The following is a 24,887-nucleotide window of genomic DNA, read 5'->3' on the forward strand; positions in this document are numbered from 1 at the left end:
AGTCTGTAACCTGAAGCATATGTAACCTGAAGCGTATGTAACCCGAGGTACCACTGTATTTGCGTACCTTCCATTTAACAATGTCTCTAGGCAACTAATAATAAAAAGTTACAAACCACTAAAAACAAGCAAGTGCATGAGAAGCTTAAAAAATAGAGCAAAACAACCACAGTATTAAAGAACTAAATAAATAAAATCAGCAACAGCAAAACATAACCCAGCTGAACCTAAAGAGGCTGAAGTTTTGTGCTAAAAAAAAAACAAAACTGGAGGTTTCTTCTTGGTACAGCCAGACATCAGATGCTCATTTCTGATCCACCGTGGGAGCCTAATCTTGCTGGGGGAGAGTCAAGGAGGGGCAGCCCCGACCACTCCTGCTCCACCCTTTTTTAACACCCCATGGTCAGGCAGGCAGTGTACTAAGGTGGAGCCCAGTAGTAATGGATAAACTGAAAAAGGTGGTGATACCCACAAATGAATCCTGTGTGCTTAAGGAAGTACTGCAGCAGAACTTAAGAAGGCCCAAACTGGAGGAGGAAGGAGGCACTGAGGGATAGATAAGCACATTGCAGGGAGAGCAGGAATCTGAGAAGACCTAAACAGCCAAGGCCAGCCCAGCCTCACTCAGACACAGGGAAGCCTTACCCAAGGGCACGGAGCTGATTTTCCAGAGCTAAGAGTCACTTGCTCTTCTTCTTACCCACTGAACTGCAGCAAGGTACGTCTTAAGAAAAGCTGGACCAAAGGCCCATTGAGTCCAACATCCCGTTCTCACAGTGGCCAGCTCCATGTCCATGGGAGGCCAGTGGCTTTATGAAGAGAATCAGCCAGCCTTCCCCAGCCAACACCCCAAATTGTGATTTGTTGGTTCACTTGCATCATCAAAGTGCAGTTGGCCTGTACTGTATTATACAAGGCAGCTGAAAATCATGGTTGCAGAACCTTGTTTCATAGCCACTCACAAAGTATGGTGGTTTGGATGATGGTGGTTCAAACATTATGACAGACAAAGAGTCGGACACGACTAAATGACTCAACAACTATTTCTGGGTTAGCCGAGTCTGTAACCTGAAGCGTCTGTAACCCGAGGTCCCACTGTACTGCTCTAACCCTTTCCTTTTCAGCTAGGAGCACTTTGCTGAGGTCTTTTGGCGGTTACCGTATTCGGAGCCGGGAAGGAATTTCCCCTGCTCTGCGGGTTTCGCCTTCTCCACAGCACTAGTCACAACTCTGGCGGTTTAGGCCTTGGGTGGAATCCTATTGCATTTCATCCACCCCCTGTTCCCTGTGGCGACATTAAAAGGGTACCCCATTAGAGGGGTCTGGAGAGAAGTCTCTGTCCATAAAGCCAAGTGTGTAGGGCTAGCGGGCCACAGAGCTTCCCTCAGCGTTTGGGGGCCATCTGCGTAAACCTGCGTCTTGTGATGGATCCACCCCTGAATTGAACCTGTCATGCCTTGATCCTCCAGCAGGGGGGCTGAGAGGGACACACGCCTAGTGCCTATGCCAAAGCTTCCTACGTCTGAAATCAATAAAATTGTGCCCATTTAAATCCCAGACAGTTGTTGTATCCATTCATTTTCCACTCAGCAGTTAGGCATGCCGGGAAGGGGGACTCTGCGGCTGGGAACCAATTTGCACCATAAACAGATTAACAGACAGAGAGGATGAACAAATGAAAGAAAGGTACATGCAAAACAGAGAACAGGGATCCAACATCTGGGTTATATTCTCCCTGTAATGAGCACACTGTCAACAGGACAGAACCCTGTCAAGCAAATTACAAAGCAATGAGGTTTTATTCACAGGGTGACAAGTCAACAGCCCATCAGTTAATTTTAAGAACTGACTACATACTCAGGCCTTAAATAAAATAAACGAGCTGTCTTCACAAGCACACACAAAATTGGAACATAAAACAGAAGACGACTAGGACTGGTTTTTCTTGATTTGACACCCTGGGATTAGAAGGGGGGGCTTTAGATCAATTCAGTCTCTTGACTCCCCATAAGGACTGCAGTGCTTTATGTACAAAGTCCATTTCAACCACTATATACGGTATTTCAGTTTCACAGCAACTATGCAAGTCCAGCCTCCCTGACAGCTGTGCCTTTGAAAAGTCATGGAGAACAGCAGTTTCAGCCAGTGTAGCTTACCATGTCAAGGCACCACAGAGGAAAGGAAAGTTACACAGGCTGAAATTCTGTATTTCCCCCATTAATTAAAGCTGGAAAAAATTGTCCTCAGTTATAACTGGGTTCCTATTTTTGTTCCCATTTTGCAACAAGGAACTAGGGCTGAGAGAAATAATTGGCTAACATGAATATCACAGCAAACCATATGTATCAGAAAGTGCTGTTTGCAAATCCCACTTCAGATTAGGGGTGTTTGGAGAATTTGATATTTGCAAATTTCAAAATTAATTGACCTGACCTGTACTTCCCAGACTAATGCACAGGTCAGAATTTAGTGATCCAGTGGCTTTAGTGCTTTCTGAATTTTCTGACCCAATTCTAAGCTCAAAAAAAGGTATCAAAATGCAGTTTTTGAAATGGGTGCTTTAAGAGAAAATAGGTTTAAAATATATATTAAATAAATTAAAAATGCAGTTTAATGCAGAAACAGGAGGAAACACGTACAAAAATGGCACAGTCCAGAAATATGCATCTGTCCATTCTTAGTTATGAAGCAACCACAAGCTATGGTTTGTCCGTTGGGATGTCTTGCCAAACCATGGTCAAGTTTCATAAACCATGGTTCATGGTTTGGTTTGACATGTGAGCAGAACTAGTGAACTGTCCAAGTTTACACCAGAAAAACCATTAATATGGTTCAGATATGATGCCAAACCAATGGTCTGTCATAATGTTTGACCCACCATCATCCAAACCACCATACTTTGTGAGTGGCTATGAAACAAGGTTCTGCAACCATGATTTTCAGCTGCCTTGTATAATACAGTACAGGCCAACTGCACTTTGATGATGCAAATGAACCAACAAATCACAATTTGGGGTGTTGGCACCCTTGGAGACTATCATTTGGGGGTTCATGGAGAAGGCAGGGAAGGAGTGAAGCCAACCATGATCTGCCTGGATGACAGAAACAGAAATCATGGTTTGGAGCATAGAGACCTGAACTAAAAGTACTGGATTAGGATTTGAATTCAATCAATGTAAATGCAACACTTGTAATTTATTACCTCCTCATACCTAAAGCAGTTTTACAACTAAAATTAATTACGCTAAAGTTCCTAGCTCACTAGACTACCAGTATCTGCACTAATGGTTGTTGCATGGGGGGGGGGCGCAATTAAACATCTGTAAACACTTTTCCTTCACTGGAAATGATTCTTGTCAGAGCTTACCAGACAGAAAGGATCTTTATTTACAATAAAAAACAGAAAGAATTAATGAACTGTTCAATAATAAATTTAGCTCAGTATTCTGAAAAAGCTGAGGGTCGGGGCTTGTCCAATATGGCAGGATACGGTTTTAATATTAAATGCCTAGCAGTGCAAAAATTGTCCTAGGCCAGCAGGACACGGTGCCACCTGCAAGCATGTACACCAAGCTGAGCAGCATGACAAGTTGGATATGTGTGTGAAAGATTTCAGATCTGCCAATTCCTTCTGAAGCTGCAAACCCGAGTGGGTGAATGTTAGCATGCTTTGTGCCATCTGCAGCTAAGATTAGGGCTAGCAAGATACAGGGAGGTGTAACATCTTCAACAGCCTGTGCATGGCTCAGAACATCTTCAGCCCAAATGTGCTGCTAATTACAATAGGTTGGGGAGGGGGGGGAATATATATAACCAGATCAACAACATGCAGATGGTCTTCCCCCTCTACCTCCGTCAGATGTGGCAGTGCAGCTATATTCATATTCTCCATCCTCCAGAAGTGACAGCTCTGAACCCAGAAATTCTCTTACATGCACGGGCAATTTAAAAATGACATTTTGGAACACAGTGTTTTAAAGTTTTATCAGAGGCAGGGTTCTGAGCCCAAACTCCCCACCCCACCCACCACCTCTGGGCCACAGCAAGCCCTGCTGCAGACACAAGATCAGATCTCTGCAAATGGTGATTTGCATTGGATTGTAGCCAGGGTGGGGGCTGGAAGAGGTCTGTCCTTTCACACATACGTGTGCACATGTGTGCGCGCACACACACTGCAATGCCGCTCTGTGAATGCCAATCCCAAAGCAGCATATTGTTTATTATTACTACTACTAAGAACATCAGAAGAGCTTGCTGGATCAAGCCTCTGGCCCATCATAGTGCAGGATCCTGTTCTCAAAGTGGCTGACGAGATGCCTCTGAGAAGTCTGAAGGCAGGATCTGAGCAGAACAGCCTCTCTAGCCTCTTGGGATTCTCAGCATTCAGAGGCATTGTCATCCTCATCTAGTCGATTATAGGCTACTTGCAACACAGAAATTTCAAAATGGTTCACAGGAAGGAAATTTAAAATACACGGAGATGCAATATCCACAATTTCAGATAATTTACATTAAGGTAAATCTAATCATATAAATACACAATAACCATAATAACACATGGTTAGTGAAAACTATTAGGCAGCATGATACAAACTTCCAACCAACATAAAACCCACTATTCACACAACCACCCATCTCACCATCCCACAGGACCACTGCATTCACCACTTCATACTAAGAGTAGACAAATCGACATTAATGGACATAAATAACTTAGGTCTGTTTCAGAACAACCCAGTACCTCTACCTCCCACTCTTACTCAACAATACTGAAACCCACATATGGTCACGACACCCTTGCGTCCTCCTTGGGCGGGATCACTGTCAAGCCTATTCTCCAAACTGATGCAGCACTAAGGCCCCTGTCCCTCTCTCATGGTTAGCATTAAGCATGATTAGCACTGAATCAAACGCCACTGGAAAGGCAAAGAGGGAAGAGAGAGGGCGATGTGTGGCTCAGAAAGGGTGTGCATTCCCAAGGTTACAAGTTAGTATTTTCCGAAAGCTAGCATAACTTCTGCACCCGACCCCACTGAAGCAGAGAGCAAGACTTTAGTGATAAAATTCCTAAAATTCTGGAGGAAATATATATAAAATTCAAGGAACAATATATATAAAACCATGAGCAATTACATACTCTCAATAGGATATGCATTATTAATATCAAATTGTTCCAGAATGAGAATGAAACTTTTAATTAAAGAATTTCCTAGCGCAATTAAAAAACAGGGATGGGGAGGACAAAGTAAAAAAATTAAAAGGGGGAAGAGGAAAAGAGTAGCAAAACTGGAACATAAGAATGAAAAATTCAAGTATATGGGAAGGTTATTTTACCCGGGTGGTGTTGTTGTTTTAAACCTCCCTCTTTAAATAAGGAATGATTGATTTTACAGATGTTATTTTAGAACGTGCCAATGTCATGCACGGCACTCTGCAGTACAAGCACAAAAAGACAAAGAGTTCTGCCCCAAGCAGCTTACAGTTTAAAGTCAAGAGAGACCAAAGGGCATTGAGCTGGATCAATGGTCAGTGTTTCCACTGGCCAGCAGAAGAGAGAAGGAGAGGGTCAAAACATTTCTGCTAGGCCTGGTCAAGCCCAAGGCTTCCTGTTGTCAGCTCATCCCTGGGAAAGATGCTGCATCACACAGATTCCCTTCAGTGCCTGAAAAGGTCCTGAGGCCTCAGCGCACTCAGTCTCATGTCTCTTCCAGACCGCTTGCGTATTGGGCATTCATCCCGATTTGTTTCCAGTGAAGTTAGACAAGGAAGTGTCAAGCAATTGTTACCCCACACTTTCCAATGCAAGTTCCCATCACTTTCCTTATCACAAAAACTCCCACCTTTGTGCATGTTTTATTTTTTAAAATTTTATTTTTTATTTATACCCTGCCTTTTTTCCCCTGACAGGACTCAAGGCAACCTACAGATGAAAATAAGAACCACTAAAACGTAGAAAAAACAATCATTTAAAAAACAACTAAACTTTGATGGAATTAAAACTATACATGTGTACCCTGTATCCACGGGGCCTCTTTTAAAGGACTCACCCTGTATAAAATCTATTAAAACCATACCAATAATGACAATAAAAACAGCCACATCACCAGCCCGTTCATTAGAAGCCTTTTGGAACAAGAAAGTCTGCATCTGTCAGCGGAAGGACAACAAGGAGGGAGCCAGTCGAGCTTCTCTAGGGTTTCAAAGTCTGGGAGCAGCCACCACGGAGAAGGCCCTCTCCTGTATCCCCACCAATTTGTGGGTTTGTGATTGAATCCCACCCAAAAACTGCGACAGTCTGGAAGTGCCCCCATGTGGGGACCATGGCATAGATGGAGGGGAGAGCAGAGAACAATCCCGTGATGAGGAACTTGTGGCCCTTCAGACGCTGCTGGACTTCAACTCCCATCAGCTCCAGCCAGCATGACTAAAGGTCAGGGATGTTGGGAGCTGAAGTCCATCAACATCTGGAGGGCCAAAAGCTCCCCATCCCTGGGGAAACCCTTCCACCTCCCTGATAAAAGTGGTCCCACTCTACAGTTCTGTGATTCTAATGGCTGTGGCTCAGTGATAAGGCATCTACCTTGAGTGCAGGAGGTCACAGATTCGGACCCCCCAAGTGCCCCTACTTTCCAGGGACAGTCCTGAATTTACAGAGGTGCTGCCAGTTTCTTATTTGATCCCAGAATGCCCCACTTTTCCTTAGGGTGTCCCTATTTTCATCAGAAAAATGTCGGAGAGTATGCAGATTCCTTCTCTGGCCCTTCTAGAGAGGGCTGGGAGAGATCCCTGCACGGGAGAGCTGCTGCCAGCCAGTGTAGCCAATACTGAGGTGGACAATAGTCTGACTCCGTATACGGCAACTTCCTCTCTTCCTATGAATTTAACGGGCTGTGTCGCTTGCCTCAGGCCATGAATTACAGGATGTTGAAGCCCCGACAGAGCGGGAGAGAATTAGACCCAAGAAGCAGTACTTCCTGCTCAAGCAATGACAACAGTCCAGCCTCCTTCTGTCGCTAATGGAACAGGGAGGTTAATGTCTATACTCAGCAGAAAAAAACCCTTGGTACATGCGACAGAAACAGGGTGGGAGCAGGGACTGAGATCGCGCTGGACAAGCTCCAACAACCACAGTTTGCAAACAAAAGAAGGAGAGACCTTTTTTGGGCTGCAATCCAGAAGCAGATTGTGACCTTTAGCTGAGAGAAACGAAGCCTCGGAAGAGAGAGACAGGCAGCTGCTTGTCCTAAGGTGCATATGAATCAGGCCTACGATTCCCACTCTGATCTTACCATGAAGCTAGCACCCCACAAGTGTGGGATTTGAACTCATTGGGTGGAGAATACAGCACCCCGAGAATGTCAGCTTCCACTTTCACTCAGCCCTAGAACTCCCTGGGTGACCTTGGCCTCCCACCCACATGGCTCAGCCAAGCCTACCTCACACCGTTGTTTCAAAGATAAACTGGGGGGTGGGAGAGAACCACATGCACAGTCCCAAACTGCTGGGAAAGAGGGCAGATAATAATAAAACAAATAGCTTTAAAATAAAAAAGTTTCATTAGGGTTAACATTAGGGTCACAGTCAAAAGTCACAGTATGGCTTGGTTCATAAAGCATAGTAGTACAAACCAAGGCTTACTGGACGAGTGTGAATGTGCAGACTCCCAGAGAGAATCTCATGGCCACTTTGCTCCTCCATGGCAAGAGCAGAATTGGAAGGGACCCCAAGGGTCATCTAGTCCAACCCCCTGCAATGAACATGGTGGTAGCTGAGACTGTGAGTAAGGTGTCTCTGCCTTAACCATGATGTTAATCTGCAGTAACGCACAGTTTGGCTTACCATGCATATGAGCCAGGCCTGTCACACAAGGAGGTTTCTAAGGCACCAAGTGCACTATTACACCTAAAGTAGCACCAGCCCACTGTAAGCAATCATGGGAAAGAATTTTGGGAAGTGTAGTTTGTAAAGGATGCTGAGAGTTGTTAGGAGATCCCTATGCCCCTCACAGAATTACAATTCCCAAAGTTCCTTAGGAAGAGGGATTGGCTAGAATCGTAGAGGGGGATGTTTCCTAACAACTCCCAGCACACTTTACATTCCACAATCCCCAGGATTCCTTGGATAGTGCTGTGACTGTTTAAAGTGGTATAATCCTGCTTTATGTACAGTGCAGATGGGGGCTACAGCTCCTACCCATTGCACTATGCCACCCTCTCTACCACTAGCCAAAACACCAATGGGCAGCTTGTGCAATCCATCAAGCCAAACTCACTTGTCTGTTTTATGCTCAGTCATGAAAATCTGCCTTTATTATCCCCAGTCAGGATAACACAAACTGGTTGATTCAGCCCTTGGAAGCCTAACACCATCCATAGTCTGTCAGTGGTTTGGTGGGTCATAAATTGGGCAGGCCAGAACAAAATTTCAATCAAACTAAAAACTGAGGCAGGCAGGTGTGCGCCATCTCCACTCATACAGACTATAGTCTGAAACAATCCGCTTCCCACCAGACAGAAATAAAAAGCAATATTGTTTCTCGTGCTGTTTCCCCCCGCTTCCCATTAAAAGTCTTTTATTGCTTCCTTTGCCCTCACAACCCCAACATCCTCATGGGAGTTCTACCCAGGCAACTGATGGAAAATCAGATATGCTTGAGGATGAAATTTGGACACGAGACAGTTTTACAAGAGTTTGGAAGTACAGGGGAGGGGGTGGCAACAGGGAGAAATAATTTAACCAACATTTATGTGATCGCTGTTTCTAAACAAAAAGTCTGAACATAGTTATCTTTTATATTACAAAAAGGAAACTGGAGTAAGGATCTACCTCAAAATATCTGACATACGAACATAGGAAGAGTGTGCAGGATCAGGCCAGTAGCCTATCTAGTCCAGGATCCTGTTCTCACACCAGCCAACGAGATGCACCACTGAGACGTCTGCAAGCAGAACTTCCCTGCATGCGAAGGCAGGCTCTGGCAGATGGAGCAGACAAGAGCAAGAGTGGGTCCAGTAGTCAAGAAGACAGTTTCTGCACTTTCCCTAGAGGGAAGTGAGGGGCAGGTGGGGCTCATCAACCAGGGAAGGTACAGTGGTACCTCGGTTTTTGAATGCAATCCGTTCCATGAAGTCCGTTCGAGTTCCGAAACGTTCAAAAACCCAAAACTGAAAGCGGAAGCCTCAAAACGGAAAACTCAAAACGGAAGTCACGTTTCCTGTTCGACTTCCAAGGTGTGTTCAAAAACTGAGGCATTTACTTCCGGGTTTTCGGTGTTCGAGTTCCGAAACGTTCGGCTATGGAGGTGTTCTAGGAGAAGAAAACTCTGATCCTAAACTTGGTGAAGAATTTGGCGGCCAAGCTGCTCACCAGGGCAAGACGGTTTGAGCATATAACACCAATCCTGACTTCACTGGCTGCCAATTAGTTTCCTAGCACAATTCAAAATGCTGGTTTTGACCTAGAAAGCCTTAAATGGCTCAGGACCGCAGAACCTCAAGGACCACTTCTCCCCACATGAACTGACCCAGACCCTGCGATCATCATCGGAGGCCCTTCTTGGTGTGCTTCATCCATGAGAGGTCTGGAGGGCAGCAATATGAGAACCGGCAGCACAGCACTTCCAAAGCAGTTTTGACCTACAGAGCCAAAGGTTGACATTGTTATGCATAAATGCTGCATTATAATTTTAAAAATATTGTTACTTTCCCCTAGTCTCTGGGAACAGAGAACGGGTTTCTTTAATGCCCATTAAATATATTTAGAGTGTAATTTAGCCCCATTATGGCTAATGGTAGTTTTGCTATTGACTTCAGTGGGAGGCAAATTACATTGTTTAGTCGTTAAAATTTTTATTTAAAGAGGTGAACTTATCTCCTCAGTCTGCTTGTGGACAGATATACTGTGGCTGCTTCTGGAACACAGGCAATAAATAATGCAAAGAAAATGCATTTTGACTAATTGCAGAAACACACACAAATGTGTTTTTATGTGGAAAAAAATAAATCCGCAAGCCCTGCTTATTTCAATTTTTATGCTGAAGTATCTTCTGCACATCTTGTAATTGTGGTCAGTGCTGTAGCAAAACAAGCCATGAGAGGATTGGAGAAGGAGATGGTTCACTGGATGTGGGAGAAGCAGAAATGGGCTTAAATGGCAACAGCCAAAAGGGCAGCTGAATCCTGCAGTCGCCCCCTCACTGCTTTATTATATTCAATTTTGCAAAATTCACTTAATTTCCTTTTTAGATGAAGATGAGCAAGAATCTAAACGAGATTTTGGGTGCTTTCCTGCTCTTATAATGACTGCCTATTTAGCTTGGCTAGGATTCAAAAAACCTTGCTGCATGCCTCATTTCAGTAACCAAATGGGATTGTTCTGTTTCTGATGCAGGAGTCCTGATTTGTGCTTAACATCTAAGAGAGACTTCACTCCTTCCCACTTCATTGAATTCTAGAGATGGAAGGAACCCCAAGTATCATGTAGTCCAGCCCCTGCAATCCACATGTCACAGATACCATGAGCTTGTTTAGAAGCAATACCAAACTAAATTTTAGGACCATGTAAATGAGTCTTAGGGACGCGGGTGGCGCTGTGGGTTAAACCACAGAGCCTAGGACTTGCCGATCAGAAGGTCGGCGGTTCGAATTCCCGCAATGGGGTGAGCTCCCGTTGCTCGGTCCCAGCTCCTGCCAACCTAGCAATTCGAAAGCATGTCAAAGTGCAAGTAGATAAATAGGTACCGCTCCGGTGGGAAGGTAAATGGTGTTTCCGTGCGCTGCTCTGGTTTGCCAGAAACGGCTTAGTCATGCTGGCCACATGACCCGGAAACTGTATGCCGGGTCCCTCGGCCAATAAAGCGAGATGAGTGCCAGAACCCCAGAGTCGGCCATGACTGGACCTAATGGTCAGGGGTCCCTTTACCTTTAAATGAGTCTTGGGCTAATGTGCTCTTTCCTACTAATCCTAAATTTAGAGAAAACCATATTTTGCTGTTTGGTCCAGAGCAATGAAACCATGGTTTGCCAGGTACAAGTCACAGTTTGACCATTTGAATGAAACAGCAAGCATTGTAAGCTGAGAAGGTTCCCGCAGCTCAGCTGACCTCCCTCGCCTCTGAAGTCCTCAGTGGGAGCTGCTGTCTAGCAGGCAGAGGCCAATGGGCAACATCTAGGAAGATTGGCAGCAGATCTCCAGAGTTTCAGATAGGGACTCTTTCCTAGCCCTACCTAGTTCAAAAGCAACCCAGTGCAAGTAGATAAATAGGTACCACTGCAGCAGGAAGGTAACGGCGTTTCCATGCACTCTGGTTTCCATCAGGGTGTTCCACTGCGCCAGTAGCGGTTTAGTCCTGCTGGCCACATGACCCGGAAAGTTGTCTGTGGACAAACGCCGGCTCCCTCGGCCTGAAAGCGAGATGAGCGCCACAACTCCATAGTCACCTTTGACTGGACTGAACTGTCCAGGGGTCCTTTACCTTTTACCTTACCTAGAGATGCTGGGGATTGAACCTGGGACTGTTGTGTGCAAAGCACATGCTCTACCAATTAGGTATGGCCCTTCTTCAAACTCCACAGGAACACCATGTTACTTCTGTTCCCAATACAAGACTCAAATGTGATTTTTATTGCCAGGTTCTTTTGTAGACTAAATTTGTGGGGAACAGACCAGGGGTGGAAGTGACTTTAGTTACTGGGTAAACATGACTTTATCTAGGGATAATTTTAGGAGTAATGAATGGGGGTAACCAAAGTGTCACTGAATTGTCTTGGAGTAGGATGATCTGTTGAGAAATTAACTGAACTGAATAGGAATTGGTTTGGGATGATCTGGTATGGGGTGCAAGCAAATATAAATTCTACTATGGGGTAATTTTGAATGGGAAATTAGGTGGTTTGCCTTCTGTCAGAGTCAGGTTCTAAATTTGCCAGTATACATATTAATTGTCACATGCAATTTTTTGCAAATTTGTGACTATGGAATCATGCCACAAATCTTTTAAATACCAAGCTATGCCTCTGGCCTTCAGCAAACAGATAGTGGGCACTCAAGAGCTAGCAGCCCCCGTCTGATAAAATTATTTTGCTTATGCATCATCCCCATTATTGTTTATATACAAGGTTCTTGTTCATTTTAAGATTTTCCTTAAAAATTAATGCCTCTTCTTCCTGCTGCTCAGCTACAGACATACAGTACTGAGGGACTGGGCATAATATTGCCCTCTTTCCTCTCATTCCATTTTTCATCTGCTGATGCAGACCTGCCTTATATTGTGTTTCCAAGAGTCTTTCAAAACCATTAGTGAGTCTCCTCAAAATTACTTTCCCCAAATGCTTTTCAGATGGCCTTGGTTTCCTACTTTAAGTGCACCTGTACTGTATGTTGTAATAATAATATATAAATAAACTGTAGATAATTTTAATGAAAGCAGCAAAATTAAATTAATGATGTGGATCTTGAAGTCCACAGAGACTGTCCAAATGGCTCGTTCAGGAAATTTATTTTCCTGAAAGCATCTGTGTGCTGGAAGAAAGTGAACAGATCATTTCTTTTATTTCTTTATTCTTAATAAGAATTTATTTAATCAAACAGCTTCCAGATGACTTAAAATGATGAATGCACAATTTTCAGGTTCTCCATGCCTTAACAGAATTTAAAGAGTGGAATGCTAGAGACGAGAAAATAGAGGAGTGTCATTTTGTTTGAACCCGATGGGCATGGGAGACTGAGGACCTCTCCTCTGAAATACCCATCACCATCAGGAATTAATTTATACACTACATAGTGGTACTGGGGCCCAGTACTTGGAAGCCATGCCTTCTGCCAGGAAGCACTGACCCTTCAACACTGTTGTCCAACTCAATCTTGTAGGCTACTTCAGAAAAACTGTTTCATTCCAAAGCAAAGACCTGAAGCTCTGAAAGCAGGCCAGTGGAGGTGAAACTGCATCCTGTGACAGCTGACAACTTGTTCGATGCCAAGAGTTCCCTTACAAATTAACCCTAACCTTTATTAACATTCGGGGGGGGGGGGATTTTGAAACCGTAATGAGGTAGAAGGAAATCAACAACACGATAAATTGAAAAAGGATTCAACCCAAAACGAAACTTACAATGTATAAAAAACACTAACATTGGTTTGAACTATGTTAAGTATTACTTATCAATAGATAGGATTTTGAAACATTCTTGTTCACCCAAGCATCATCATCATCATCATCATCATCATCATTATTTTACTATCTTCATTTATTACTGGCCCTTCACCCTAAGGGTCTCAGTGTGGGTTACAGCAACGTTAAAAACTGTTTAAAAACTAAAAAAAAAATACAACCACAAAAATAGGGTGGCCCCTAAAAATATGTATCTTGCGTGGCAAAGACCAGGGTAAAGAGGTGTGTCTTCAGCTGTATCATGAAGTTACCAGATGGGCAACTCTCTGGTAGGCAGAGGATTCCCAGTTTAGGTGCTGCCACAGAGAAAACTTTTCTCCAGATCACCCCCCCCCAAAAAAAAACCTTCTGAGGAAGGAAGAACTACCACGGGGGCCCCTCTCTGTCGATTTGAACACCCAAGAGAGTCTGTAGGGAAAGAGGCAGTCTCTCTCATGAGTTCGTGTTCCTGGCAATATTGAAATTATTAGCTGTGAGGATATGCGACTCTTTTTAAACATTTCTTATATTCTTAATGTGTTAAATACGTTGCTAATGTTTTTTCAAATGTTTTTGATCTTTTTGTTTATTTATTTGTGTGGTTTTTGCTGCTTGGTGGTTTGCTGCCCTAGGCTCTTTTGGGGAGAAGGGCAGGATAGAAATTTAAAAACTAAAAATAAAATACCAGCTCCATACTTCTGGCACCTTCTGGAGCCCTGGTAGAGTTTGCCATGGCACTGAGACCTGCCCTGGGCCCTCTGTGCCAGGTCGCTGGGTCGGAGCTGCCATTTGAATTTCCCATACTCCTTCCAGTGCATCGTTGTTCCGAGGCATCGTGAGAAAACATCATGGCAGCTCAGGGCCGCCCAGCTCTGTGGCATGAATGGCAAAGCTGCCAGATAAGCTCACTTGGGCACAGCAGTGCGTGAGGAGAGGTAGAAGAGGAAGCTGCTTAGACAGCACTTTATTCCATTTTCATGATGTTTCCTTACATTATAATTTTCATGCTTTATGTGATCTTTCACACAACACAAGAAGCTCTGGTAATCTAGTGCAAGTTTAGCATTCATGGTCACACTGACTGCTTCGGGGGGGGGGAGAAATCTGTTTACCACCCCACCGCGTGCCCCCCCCCAAATCACAGGGTGGTATTCCAGTATACAGCTCCTTCCTGCCATTTTCATGTGTGAAAAATGGGGGAACAGGACCGCACGTGGGCATAAAGGGTTTGGGAGGGTGACATGCCTAGTGACATCTGCTGTTGTGTCACACCACAACCCACTGGCCTGGGTGAAATTTAGCATGCCAAGGCAGTATAGCGAGCAAAAAGCCACGGTTCCATAGCAGCAGTGTAAAAGGAAGTATTATAACCAGGACAACTAACACAACAATCCCAACATCTGACTGTACCCCCCAAAAGAAAACTACCAGCCAAGATAAAACCCCAAAACAATTGGCAACTGGGAGCTCCATTTTCCTGTTCCCTCAACCAATATCAACATAGTGCCCATCTGAAGATATCTCTGCATTTCAAACCAGTTTTTAAAACTGGTTTAGCTGGAAAGGCTTCATGGCTGTTCCCAAAGGAACACTGGAACTGTAGATTTATTTATTGCTTGGGGTCTTGCGAATTCTATGTTCATCATCCTCGCTTCCTTCAGAGGGGTTCAATTCTAAGGAATCAGGATTAGGGGAGGGTGGAGAAAGCCCCGACATTTAAACTACAGTCTGCTTGAAGCACCATGTAGAGACATATCCTAATCCTATCCCTGGATAGAAACTAACTTTAAAATGTCAAAGTGTTCCCCTCCCCAAAAAAACATTTTCTCATTTTAAAAGCAGTTGCTCTACCTTTCCTCCTTGCAACAAAATAGCTTATTTTCACCAATCATTCCCTCTATTTTGAATTTTTGTTTATTTGATATATAGCCATCAGGGATCAAACTGTTTCCGAAACCTGAAGGTAATCAATCCAAGACTCTCCCATTTCCAGGAACCAAAAAAGGAGAAAGTCATGAATTTCTTTGAACTACAGATGCCACATTAAGAAGTAAGCAAGAATGGCTTTGAGAGTTTCTATAGAAACCAAAGTTTGTTTTACTTACTTATTACACAGCTTACGGTTGAAAAAATGCTCCAAGTGGTTCACATGAAAACAATAAAAGTACTGCTCTCAATAAAATGTTAACAAGCTGGCAGGTGTGCAGAGGAGGGCAACCAAGCTGATTAAGGCTGTGGAAATCAAGCCTTATGAGGAATGGTTGAAGGCACCGGGTATGTTTAGCCTACAAAAGAGGAGACTGAGAAGAGATATGATAGCTATCTTCAAATATCTCAAGGGCCTTCACATGGAAGATGGAGCAAACTTGTTTTCTCCTGCTCTGGAGAGTATGAATCTTACAAGAAAGGAGATTCTGACTAAATATACTGAAAAACTTTTCGACAGTAAGAGCTGTTGGACAGTGGAACAGTCTCCCTTGGGAGGTTGTGAATTCTCCTTCCTTGGAGGTTTTCAAGCAGAGATTGGATGGCCATCTGTCATGGCGTCTTTAGCTACATTGCAGGGGGTTGGACTAGATGACCCTTGGATCCCTTCCAACTCTTCTGTGATTCTATGATTCCTTAAAAAGAAGGCAACTGGTTCAGCAGCTAATGGGCAACCAGTGCAGATGTTTCAACACTGATGTGTTCAACACTGGGAGGGGTGGCTAACACCCCAGAGGACAGGATCACACTTCAAAATGACCTTGACAGATTAGAGAACTGGGCAAAAACAAACAAGATGAACTTTAACAGGGAGAAATGTAAAGTATTGCACTTGGGCAAAAAAAATGAGAGGCACAAATACAAGATGGGGGACACCTGGCTTGAGAGCAGTACATGTGAAAAGGATCTAGGAGTCTTGGTTGACCACAAACTTGACATGAGCCAACAGTGTGACGCGGCAGCTAAAAAAGCCAATGCAATTCTGGGCTGCATCAATAGGAGTATAGCATCTAGATCAAGGGAAGTAATAGTGCCACTGTATTCTGCTCTGGTCAGACCACACCTGGAGTACTGTGTCCAGTTCTGGGCACCACAGTTCAAGAAGGACACTGACAAACTGGAACGTGTCCAGAAGAGGGCAACTAAAATGGTCAAAGGCCTGGAAACAATGCCTTATGAGGAATGGCTAAGGGAGCTGGGCATGTTTAGCCTGGAGAAGAGGAGGTTAAGGGGTGATATGATAGCCATGTTCAAATATATAAAAGGATGTCACATAGAGGAGGGAGAAAGGCTGTTTTCTGCTGCTCCAGAGAAGCGGACACGGAGCAATGGATCCAAACTACAAGAAAGAAGATTCCACCTAAACATTAGGAAGAACTTCCTGACAGTAAGAGCTGTTTGACAGTGGAATTTGCTGCCAAGGAGTGTGGTGGAGTCTCCTCCTTTGGAGGTCTTTAAGCAGAGGCTTGACAACCATATGTCAGGAGTGCTCTGATGGTGTTTCCTGCTTGGCAGGGGGTTGGACTCGATGGCCCTTGTGGTCTCTTCCAACTCTATGATTCTATGATTCTATGTAATATGTTTGACTAAGGTCATCCACCGGGGCAAACAAGCCAGATACTGTCTCAAAACTAGGTCTATCAGTTTAATTCTAGAGCATATGCAGTTGAACTGCTGCCATCTTTTCCTGCCCTCAAAACCGGTGGCCAGGCATTAGTCAATATAAAAACTCTGGGTTCAGGGCAATGGTTTTCCCCAAGAGTGGCTACATCACCATATCCTTCAAGGCAACCGGGATCACATAACAAAGCATTCACCTCACTCTGGCTCCATCCCATCAACCTTTCATGCCTGATTCAAATTAGCCAGGGTGGGCCTGCGTCGCCATTTCTCCCCTTTGGTCAACAACCAAGGACTACAGGGCAGACTTCTTTAGCTCATGCTGATAACAATCTTCTGTAATCTTTTTTTAAATTTCCAAATAAATTCTGATTTTTATTAAGGAGCAGGATTGCATTCTGGAGGAATTATAATAACAGTTTGGATTTTCTCCCAAAATTATTCCCCCCACCCCCCGAAAAATCCTTTCTGATGTTCAAAGGCATCGGCAAGAGAGGGTGACTGGCCTCATGCCTTTGCTGTGGGCTACCTGTGAGGATGCTGGACAGGATCAAAGTTAGCTCACCTGTGGCCATCCAGAAGTTGTCGGACTACAGTGCCTATTGTCCCTGATCACTGCCCATGCAACAACTCAATCTGGATGCTACTAAAACATCAATGATTATAAATAGGCCTGTAATTGACAAGGAGACCCAAAAAATTATTTTGTAATTTAGAAGACTATCCTTTTCATTTGCAGACAACTGAAGTACCACAACTTAGCTTGTTGCAGGCTGGCTCGATTAGAAGAAAATGATGTGCAACTTTGTAGACTTATGTACTTTTCAAATTCAACTGGTTGTTTTATTTAAAACAAAATTTTCACAAACTTTATGAGTCTGTAGCTATTGTTCTTTTAAAGCCCTATAAGGGTAGAACCATCCCAGCGCTAATTTTCCACAATGCTGAGAGACATTTTTCCTTCACAACAACCAAAAACTGTTTTGTTTACATTCCTCCCCCCCCCCCTTTTCTTGGAGACGCCACATCACAAGAGCAGCAGGACGTGTGACCCGGCCAAGATATTATTTACAACACAGCAAACCGCAAGGGAAGGAGCTGTCCAAGTTTTCCTGCTGGATCAGGAATAGCAAGAGAGAATGTGCTCTTACATCCGGAGGCCGTGATATTTTACACATTGCTGGGAGGGGGGATGGAGGGGCACTCCGTAGTGATGTCAGAGTCCAGGGCTCTCTTCTGCTCAGTTACATAACCCTTATGAGAGTGACTTTGGAGTTTATGCTTTTCACAAAAGCCCTTTTTAGGACAATGCCTGGAACTTCCCAAAGAGTTGTCAGAATTGTGTTGCTTACCTCAAAGGCTAGTAAAGGTACCGGTAGCTTTCTGTTTCCAGGTGATTCAAAAAGACATGTCAATGCTCTTAGTATGTGAGATTTGAGTGCAGCTGGCTTTTATTGTCAGGCAGAGGACCAGAGTGAAGGCATCTGCATTCTGGTCCACCACCTAAGTTCCACCTCCCTTGCCTGCCCCTGACTGGGCAGTTCAGATTTTGGTGTTGGTGGGCTATCCCACCATCCACAGTGGTCAGCCAGGGGAGGACCGAAGGGCCAGCTGTGACAGGGAGCCTTTTGGCCCCCGGGGAAAGAGGGAAAGCCCGCAACAGGCCACAACCACCCCACCCCCCGGAGTCAGGTAAGGAGACGTTACATACCTAGGAGAATGTAGTTATGAACTACCAAGTCATCAAATTCAGTGAGTCAGATGGCCACAAGTACCAGTAGGACACTTTCCAAACCAGCAGAGTCAGATTGTTGGCCTCAAAATCTCTTGCCAAATCTGTGTGAATGCGTAATCTGCTGATATCCTCCCCAATGCTTATAAATAAACCAAAAGGTTAAAAAAAGGCAAGGCTTGCCTAACGTGCATGTGAGATACAATTTAGAGTTGGATAAGGTTCAGAAAAGGGCAACTGAAATGATCAGGGGAATGGAGTGGCTCTCCCATAATATTAATATTTTATTGAAAGAATTTAAATTATAAAGAAGTACGGGGGAAAGGGGGAAGTGAGAGGAAAAAAGAACGAAGGGGTGTGTGTGTGTGTGTGCGCACACAATGTAATATCCTCCCATACATTCTAATATGAATTAATACAGTGTTATTAACCTAATATCTATGTAAAGGTAAAGGGTAAAGGGACCCCTGACCATTAGGTCCAGTCATGACCGACTCTGGGGTTGCGATGCTTATCTTGCTTTATTGGCCAAGGGAGCCAACGTACAGCTTCCGGGTCATGTGGCCAGCATGACTAAGTCACTTCTGGTGAACCAGAGCAGCGCACGGAAACGCTGTTTACCTTCCTGCCGGAGTGGTACCTCTTTATCTATTTGCACTTTGACGTGCTTTAGAGCTGCTTAGGTTGGCAGGAGCAGGGACCGAGCAACGGGAGCTCACCCCATCACAGGGATATGAACCGCCAACTTTCTGATCGGCAAGTCCTAGGCTCTGTGGTTTAACCCATAGCGCCTCCCACGTCCCAATATGTATGTAGATAGATATTAATATCCTACTCATTACAAATGTTGTCATATTTATCCAAACAAAGTCTACATCTGTAAGCAGTCCATTCCTAAGTAGCAAGTGTTGTCATATTGTCGATCCATTGATTAAAGGGTATCATATCTTGATTCTTCCAATTCATCAGTATCAGTCTCTTGGCCACCATTAGGGCACATAGATAAGTGCCAATTTTGATGGATGGCTGTGTTTTGGTTCTCATGTTGTTTCAGAAAGGGCCAATTTGATAAATTCAGCTTTCAAAGAAAACTGAATCAAATTTATCCCCATCTCTAATCATTTTGAGCAACTAAATCCTGTCATGACTATCTTTTGCAAAATCAGCACAACTTCTCACAGAATACAAATCTGATTGGGAAATGGAGCTTCAAGGTTTAGAAGAAGAAGGAAACAGATCCTTTGGGAATCTTCTTCTTAGTACTAGCCCAGACGGGGCAAAATGCTTTTTCTAATGCTTAGTTGTATAACCATTTCTATAGTGCATTTGTTCTCTCCTATGGACAACCCACTACAAGCATGGCAGACATTTCAGGCGTCTGCTTTCAAAGACAGAAGAGAATCTCAGATTAAAAGCAAAAGAATAAATTTAAAACCAGCAAAGTTAGTTGGAGCCTTCTGTTGATAACAGGAAGTACGCAGTCAGTCAACTCTCTGCTGGGAGCCCACAGGCAGCAACCCACTCTTTCCTCCTTAGCTCTACCCATGAGGTGCCTGAATCATGTGCAGAGCTAGGAGTTTTCACTAGAAAGGAGACAGATAAGGAAGCAACCCCAAACTAACCACATTCGGGAGATATATTTAGACCTACAGTACTTCACATGTTGCTGGAATGGCAGAAAGAGCCACTTCGTCACAGACAGACAAGTTCCACAGAGTTCAGACATTTGTAGAGAGGTTCAGACAAACTGAGAGACTCCTTCTGCCATGGGTGCTGCTGGCCTCCAGCAGAGGGGTAACATGGAGGTGGCAAGGAATTGTGCCATCCATCCGCCCTGAGGTTTCCTTTCTATGGATGTTACAGGGTTGCTGTGGGGCTGGGCCATGGAGAAGTGCCTGCCAAGGCTCTCTGGGACTGTATGAATGCTGGACCTTGTAAGAGGGAATGGACCGTGTAAGTAATTCCATCCCATTTCAGTCTCAAAGGCACTCAGTTTTATGTCCTTTCCATCCAAAACTATCCTCTGCATTTGTTAATTTTTTTGGAAGACACACCTGAAAAGTCCACATCTGAATTGTACATGTATTTTATGTAAATGCACATGTTTAAAACATGGAACACTCCCCGAAATACACATCTTTCATGTATAATACATATTTATGTGCAGACCTCTTGTGCACTGAAGCTGCATCACAAAACCCAAAGAAGTTTGCAGTGCAGAGGTAGTTCCTGTGTTGCGATTTGCACGTTTGGGGGGCATCTGATTGAATCAACCTGCTGTGAAAAGCAGATCAAATTCTTCCTCCCTCTCTCCCTCCTTAGGAAGTGTTGCTAGAACCTTCTAGCTCTTCTATTATTCCCAGTGAAATCTCAGAAGCCCTGGAGTGGCAGAGGAGGTTAGGGAAGATGGATGGATAACAATTCCTACATAAAGGTAACTAACTATGTGTTGTATAGATCTTTGTCCCTTGCCACAATTAGCAGAAACAAAACAAGATATACAAATAACATTTTCATGATTTATATGGATTGTATTTATTTAAATGTATTTGCTTATTCTGTTTTTTGGTCTCTTTTCTCACAGAGAAACCCAAAGTGACTTACACAGAAACCAAATGAGAACCAACAAAGTTCTAAAAACACAGCTGAACAGATCAGGACTTACAGATCCTATCACACTAAACGAGGCCCCAATGTCACCTTTCAAATTAAGGTCTAAAAGCCCCAATAGAGAGAAAAGCCTTTGCCTGGAACCTAAAAACAGCACCAGGCGTGCCTCCCTGGAAATAACATTCAACAAGCATGGCCCACTACTGAAAAGGCCCCATCTCAGTTGCATAATTCCACCTTTTTCCGCACTATACACAGCAGAATATTGTTTTCATACATGCAAGGCTGTCCATATGCTGCAATTCGTGAGTGGAGGATCCAAAATGCGTTCCCAGAACAGTTTCATGATGTAAAAGCTTTCGTTTTCATTCTTTTTTAAAAAAACATTTCCCGCCCTTATGACTGTAAAAATATGAAAGCAGGTGGGCAGTGCCCGCTGAGGTCTCAAAAGCCAGAAAGGTAGCCAAATGACCAGGGGGAGGGCCAACAAAAAATCTTTGTCACAATCTGCCCTGAACTACAAGCAGCAAAAGCTGAATAAATGACACAAGGAGAAATTGTAAGTATTTTGTTTACCTTACCTGATTAATGCAGTCACAAAGTTCGTATATCCTTGTAGCTGGGTGCAGAAAGTACCCCCCCCCCCCAGCACAAACAATATGCTGCCAGAAATACAGCCTTGCTAGAATTTGGAGGGAGAGGGAAACAAAGGAATCAGCTGGCAGAGGATGTACATCTTCTCTCTCTTGAGGTACGGCCACATAACTTACCTCGGGGGCACAAGACAACCACCTGATGTGTCCGTACGCTGGAGGAGCTCAGAGCAGCATTGGCAGGGAGGATGTCAGCGCCAGTCCCTGAACATCAATCTCCTAGAGGGAAGCCAAAGCAACATGGGCTTAACAAGCAAGCAGGAGGGAAATCAGGAGCAGGCAGCAAATGCATTGGCTAATCACCCCTGTACAAACAAGCAGGAGGCTGCTAGGGAGGCTTTTGAACTCTGCATCATCCAAGAGACTTCCCCCTGGTATGTTAGAAATTCAATACGTGACAGCAGGCGGCCAAAGGAGCGCTTTGGGGATTTCGGCTCGCTCCAAGCTGTGAAACATCGTCATCGCTCTAACTCATGGAAATTTAACCGGGGAGGGGTGAGGCAAGGGACAGCAGAGGGCAGTGGCCACCCTCACATGCTCCTTTCTCCCTGTCCAAGATCAACAGTCAGTCTTCATCCACACAGACTTCTCCAACGCACCATTTTAAACATGCAGCTGTTAAGTTAGATAGACTGGCTACCTCCATGTCTGGTCATTCTCCACATACCCCACCACACTCTCACTCACTCACACACACACACACACACAGACATGGTCACTAGCTTTCCAGTGCATCTATTATTTATTATTACCTCCCCTTCATCCCAAGGTCCCAGGGCAGGTTGCAACACGGCAGTAAGAGCAATTTTAAACAACTTACAACCCTAGAAAGGAAGGTGGGTTCCAGAAACCTGTTGCTACACCAAATGGTGGTAACCAAGGCAGCCATGCAAATAAGTCCATCAAACTAAGTAGCCCGTAGTGATTTCTGCCTATCCAACTGCATGTGTTCTCTGTCTCTCGGGCTACTCGCGATTGATTTTTGTGAAGCCTCTCTGACTGGTCACCTAGATGCAACTCATACAAGCCTGCAGTAAGAGCTGGTTTGCACATGGGCTCAGTCCCCTGGCTCAGCCACAGATGAGGGTGGGATCCTGCACCCATGCCACATCAGCCAGCCCTTCCATATGATTGTGTGGAATGTATATACACTGGTCTGGGAGGACACCTAGGAACTGGATTTGAAACCAGTAGCATGCAACCTGATACATGAGAGATGAGACTGATACATGAGAGATGCATTTAATGTAGCAAAATTAAATTTAAATAAAAAGATAGTCTAAAAAAAATTAAAAACCAAAACCTAACATTTCCATTGACGTTAAAGGGAGATGGGAAAGATTTCTCTCAATATTTTATTGTGTTGCTCTCATATATTATCTACACATAATAAATTCCTGCACTTTGCTAGGAGGGTCAAAACAGCCCAAAAATTGCAGTTGCTTGCAAAAGCCTAAACCAGCTACTTGAAACTGCTGATGCTAGCTACAGGTCAGAAGGTCGCTTCCTGCCCAGCCAGAAACTGCTGTTAACCGAAAAACCACTAGCAAGATGTTTCCTGCTTTACTTCTGCTTTTAAGTAATGCAAGAATAGGAAGAGATACGAAGGGAAAGCTTAGCTAGCAGAAGAAGACACGTGTACAAGGAGGTGGGAGGGAGTGCTTGGCTTAGCAGAAAGACAGGAATGTTTAACAAGCAATAAAAATGTGTTTAGCAAGCAAGTCTGCGGGTATAAGAAAGTCTGCTGAAATGTCTTGCTTTACAGCCAGTATATTTTAGGAATTATCCAGCAGGCTGTCTCTGAGTACAGACCTTGACTCTGTGCTCAGATCTCAATAAACTCTTTTTCTCCAAAGAAGATTTTGCTTTCCTGGTACTTTTGTTCCCTCCGAGGTCCAGGGGATGGCGTGGCTAATGGATCCCTAGGTAAATAAGGCTTCATCTCTCTGGGGGCTCGCCCGGGATAAGCCCCCTCTCCAAATACGGACCGGAGGGCCAGGCTCAACCAAGGTGAACAGCTCCGATCGGCGTTCGCATTTCCAGTGCACACCCTGCCAGTTTGTAGGGGGAAATTGCCACACCGTCCTGGAGTGGAGACATCTGGTTGAGGGAGAATAAGAGGACAGAACGGCGCCGAGGGGACAGGTCCGCAGCGGAAAAAGGTAAGCCCGAAGGAAAGGGCTAGGGGCCCGAGGGAAAGGGCTAGGGGCCCGAGGGAAAGGGCCAGAGGCCTGATCAGCCTCACCTGGTAGTTGGCAGTACAGTGCCCGTGCAGTAAGAATGCCACCAGGAAAGGAATTGGTAAAGGTTTGGGAAAGGGAATGGGGCAGAGGGAATTGAGTGTTTTGTTGACATGTTGTGTGTCAGATACTCCAGTGGATGAATTGTTGAATGAGGGCTAAGGCTTAGTGTCCCCTTGGCCGAGCGATTGTAGGGTTGTGCATTTTCTGACAAACTGTAGCATGTGGAGTGAGAGAATTTTGAAAACCCAGTTAGGAGGGGAGTATCTGAAAAAAAATAGGGTCTGGAGCAAGCCAATGTATTCCTCTGGAATGCTTTTTAAATAACTGGAAAACAGCCACGAAGAGTGATGATTCAAATTGAAAAACAGAGACTCAAAACTTTATGTGAGGTGGACTTGCCAACCCAGGGAACTGCGTGGCTTTGATTTGCAATTAATCAACCCCCTGTGGCAAATCAACCCCCTGTGGCAAAATATATTAAATGCCCACCCAGACCAGACCCCCTATATTTCTACATGGAAGACCAATGTAAAAAAAAGAATCTACCATGGCTAAAGTCTTGCTGTGACAGCAACACACAGAACAGGATTTGTACAGTGAAGCCTCTGGTGTTAGAAGACCCAGAAGATGAGGAGGGGGAGTGATTAAGCCACCACCTTACACTCCACCAACAGCCCCCCCAACAACCCCCCCCCAGGCCAGGATCAAGAAGCACAGGGAAGTGCTGGTGTAGGGGGAGGAGGACCTGCGAAGGAGGATAGTGAGACGGAAGAAGAGGAAGAATTTAGGAAGACACTAGATGATATGAATCAAGGAAAGAAAATGTGGACAGAAAGACAGAAAAAGAGACTAAAGGAGTTTTGCAAAGCCATTTGAGGAAGAAGTTGGATATAAGC

At 44.4% G+C, this 24,887-nt stretch overlaps 1 protein-coding gene across 7 annotated transcripts in view; it reads right to left on the minus strand.

Moving 5' to 3' along the window:
- PITPNM2 (phosphatidylinositol transfer protein membrane associated 2) overlaps window positions 1-24,887 on the minus strand; it is a 196,018-nt gene that overhangs the window by 160,303 nt on the left and 10,828 nt on the right. For 2 of the 7 annotated variants that reach the window (XM_081174677.1, XM_081174671.1), the window contains exon 1: window positions 21,866-22,002. The gene's annotated coding sequence lies outside the window, so the exon portion shown is untranslated. Of the gene's footprint in view, window positions 1-21,865; window positions 22,003-24,887 lie in introns of those variants that run through there. The other 5 variants (XM_081174673.1, XM_081174678.1, XM_081174679.1 and 2 more) reach the window with 5 other exon arrangements.

Source organism: Podarcis bocagei (genome assembly GCF_964188305.1).
Source record: "Podarcis bocagei genome assembly, chromosome: 16".
NCBI classification, from domain to species: domain Eukaryota; kingdom Metazoa; phylum Chordata; class Lepidosauria; order Squamata; family Lacertidae; genus Podarcis; species Podarcis bocagei.